Source organism: Labeo rohita, chromosome 8 (genome assembly GCF_022985175.1).
Source record: "Labeo rohita strain BAU-BD-2019 chromosome 8, IGBB_LRoh.1.0, whole genome shotgun sequence".
NCBI lineage: Eukaryota > Metazoa > Chordata > Actinopteri > Cypriniformes > Cyprinidae > Labeo > Labeo rohita.
Window position 1 is genome coordinate 35,521,709 of NC_066876.1, and position 4,501 is coordinate 35,526,209.

The window sequence follows — 4,501 nt, forward strand, 5'->3', positions numbered from 1 at the left end:
TTAGTATCACTGATAAGATTTTGAAGATTTTGGTTTTATTTTTATATTTTAATGTATTTTTTTTTTTTTTACAAGTAATTCTTGGTATGTCTCTTTGCCATCATTCATTCATTCATTCATTCATTCATATTTATTTATTCTATGTATTCTACATTATTATTGTCGTTGTTGTTGTTCATTTTTGTTTTCAGTTTTAGTTTTTATTTTTTGTTTTCAGTTTTAGTTTTTAGTTTAACTTGAAGTTAAACTAAACGTAAATGAAAATGTATCATTATTATTATTATTATTATTATTATTATTTAACATATACATGTTAATTGTCACATTTACTTCCTTTAATCAGCTCAAACTGTAAATTTACAGTAATTAATTTATAAGTGTGATTTAATATACATTTATTCATAAATATTCATACTAAAATGATCGAAAACATTTTAATAAAAAAAAATCTAAATATATTCAAAAAGGTACACAAATATTTATTTTTTTTTCTATAATTGTTATTTTTATTCAATTAAATGAAAATGATAATGAATTATTATTATTATTTTATTATTATTATTATTCATAATAAATGTCATATTAATGAAAAAATTGTTTCATGATCACATTCAGCTTTGAATTGGTAAATTTTATTTACTTCCATTAATCAACTGTTAATTTTTATTAATTAGTCTGATTTAACAAAACATTCATACTAAAATGTTTCAAACTATTTTAATTAAAATACATAAATAATACTAAAAAATATTTTTTTAAATTGTAGTTTTTATTTTCAAGCTTTGAATTATATTAAATAAAAATGATTTAATTATTATATTTTATCATCATCATCATCATCATCATCATCATAATTATTCATGTTAAATGTCACATTAATGAAGAAAAAATATACACAACATTTAAAAAAGGTCCACAAATATTGTATTTTTATTTTCAAACTTTTAAGTTGATGATGATGATGATTCTGATGATTATAATGATTATAATGATTATAATGATTATTATTGTTATTGTTATCATCATCATCATTATAAAACTTCTAATTATATTAAATAAAAGTGAGAATTTATTATTATTATTATTATTATCATTATCATTATTATCCATGTTCAATGTCACATTAAAGAAGAAAAAATATATAAATAACATTTTAAAAAGGCCTACAAATATTTCATATTTTTTTCTTCAGTTGTAGTTTATTTTCAAACTTTAAGTTAAATTAAATTATCATCATCATCATAATCATCATTATACATGTTAAAGGTCACTTCCATTAATCAGCTCAAACTCAGTCTGATTTAACAAAATATTCATACTAAAATGTTCCAAAAAATATTTGTATTAAAATATATGAATAACATTAAAAAGCCATATAGATTTTTATTTTAATTGTAGTTTTTATTTTCAAACTTCGAATTATATCAAATAAAAGTGAGAATTTATTATTATTATTATTCATGTTAAATGTCACATTAATGAAGAAAAAATATAAATAACATTTAAAAAAACCTACAAATATTTAATATTATTTTTTCATTCAATTGTAGTTTTTTATTTTCAAACTTTAAGTTAAATTAAATTATCATCTTCATCATAATCATCATTATACATGTTGAATGTCACTTCCATTAATCAGCTCAAACTATGTGTGATTTAACTTAATATTCATACTAAAATGTTCCAAAATATTTTTATACAAATATTTTAATAGCAATTTAAATACAAATTAAATAATATATTATTACTATTATTATTATTATTATTATTATTATACATGGAAAGTTTTCTTTCCATGAATCACCTCAAATTGTATTTTAATTAATTAAATAAAAGTCTAATTCAACAAAATATTCATACAAAAATGTTCCAAAATATTTTTTATATATAAAAATATATAAATAACATTTCTTAATTTAATAACCCTCCACTAAAGTTGGTCAAAGTCAGCAATGAGACTGAATTTCAGAAAACATCTTAATGTCTCAGTCTGTGCTTAGATTTGGCAAATATCAATCGAAACCAGATATCAATACGAAAATCCTATTAAATTATATTAAATATAATAAAAAAAAAGATATAATGAATTACATAACTGGAGTTTGTTTTTACAAGAAAAATACTTTTTTATATACTTAAAATGTATTTACAGTTGTGACATGTACTAGCAATTTTAGAAAACAGGTTCTAATCCCAACTTTTTATTCTAAGGACATTTAGAAAACGTTTATTCTCGTGAGCTATGAGAGAGCAACATCTGAGCAATAAAACCCAGAAGCAGATTGAATGTTGGCAAACATTTACTTGTGTAATACTTGTGCTGTCCTCAAATGCAAAACAGCATTTCCCAGAGTTTAGATCATTCATATATTTATTCATCTCGATCTGTCTCTTTATTTGTGCGTGTGTGTGTGTGTGTGTGTTTGTGCTATGTTATGGAAATAAACTGAGCTTCCCTGCGTCTGCAGAAGGACAGAAGTGAAGGTGCTGTGAGTGGGAGTTATTTGTTCGGGCAAACGCTGTTAGTCGGCCCACACAGCCTGATTCATGCCGCTCTTTTCCATTCTGAAGGCTGGAAGAATGCAGCACGGAGGGCATGATTGCAGAGCGTTTGTTACGTCCTTGAATGAAGGGGAATCTTCTGTCTGGAGACCAAACAAACGACAAGAGCTGGCAAAGCGATCCAGCAAACCCAAAGCAAAGCTTGACAACGCAAGAACTATAAAAAGAAAGTTAACGTTTTCTATGTGAAACATGGTTTAATGGAGAATCAGTGCAGGTTTTTGCAAGAACATCGAGCGGGACGATATAGTGAATATTCAATCGGTATATGATATCGCAAACGACTTTGCCTTTGTGCTGACATCATCAAGCCCCGTCCAACTACTTGTCGTTTAATCAATTCCTGAAGGGCAGTCCAGCATTACTGAATATCCTCTTTTGTGCGTTAAATGCATCACATTAAGGAAGAAAAAACTCATGATTACTTTCAACTTTGAATTGGTAAGTTTTATACATTTCCATAACTTTGGCTAAACTAATTACAATGAATCAATTCATAGGTTTGATTTAATAAAATGTTAATCTAACCCCCCACTTTGGTATATATATAAAAAGTTAAATGTTATTATTTATCACCACGTTTTGGTGCAGACAAAATTTTATGTATGCATGCATGTATGTATTTATTTAATTAGCTATTTTTTACTCAGTAACAGACATTGACACAGAATTTACAATAATTGGTGCTCAAATAAAATAAAATGGTTGTTTTGGTAAAAAACAAAACAAAAAAAATAAAAAAAATCGCATTAAAAATGTGAAAAAAATTGTTTATATTATATAATATAATATAATATAATATAATATAATAATTAATATAATAATTCTGAAGGCTGGACGTCTTGTGATATTTATTTATTCATTTATTCATTCATTTATCAGAAATTGACCCATAATAAAAAACTCATCAAATATAATATAAAACAATATAATACAATATAATATAATATAATACAATATAATATAAAAATATGCCATTTCATGTTGGTTTATTTACATATATATTTATTTATCAGTAATTGACCCATGATTAAATATTTAAATATACTATACTATACTATAATATAATATATGTTGCATGATGTTTATTTATTTGTTTATTTATCAGTAATTAACCCATGATGAAATACTCATCAAATATATAATATCATATAATATAATATAATATAATATAATATAATATAACATATATGATGATATGATATCATATATGATATATGACATGACATGATATGATATGATATATTATATGATATATAATATATATGCCTTGTGATGTTTGTTTGTTTATTTATTTATTTATCAGTAATTAACCCATGATGAAATACTCATCAAATATAAAATAATATAATACAATATAATAAAATATAATATAATAATATAATATAATATAATACAATATAATATAATATATAAAACAAATGCACTTTGTGATGTCTATGTGTCTGTCTATCAGAAATTGACCCATAATGAAATACTCATGAAATAAAATAAAATAAAATAATATAATATAATATAATATAATATAATATAATATAATATAATATAATATAATATAATATAAAATTTATGCCTGTGATGATTTTTTTTTTTATTTATCAGTAATTGACCCTTGATGAAATACTATAATACAATATAATATAAAAAATATGCCATTTGAGGTTTGTTTGTTTATATATACACTACCGTTCAAAAGTTTGGGGTCAGTAAGACTTGTAATAGTCTTTAAAGAAGTCTCTTATGCTCATCAAGGCTGCATTTATTTGATTAAAAATATAGAAAAAAAAACAGTAATATTGCAAAATGTTTTTACAATATAAAATTATGTTTTTTATTTTAACATACTTTAAAATAGAATTTATTCCTGTGATGAAAAGCTGAATTTTTATCAGCTGTTACTCCAGTCTTAAGTGTCACATGATCCTTCAGAAATCATTCT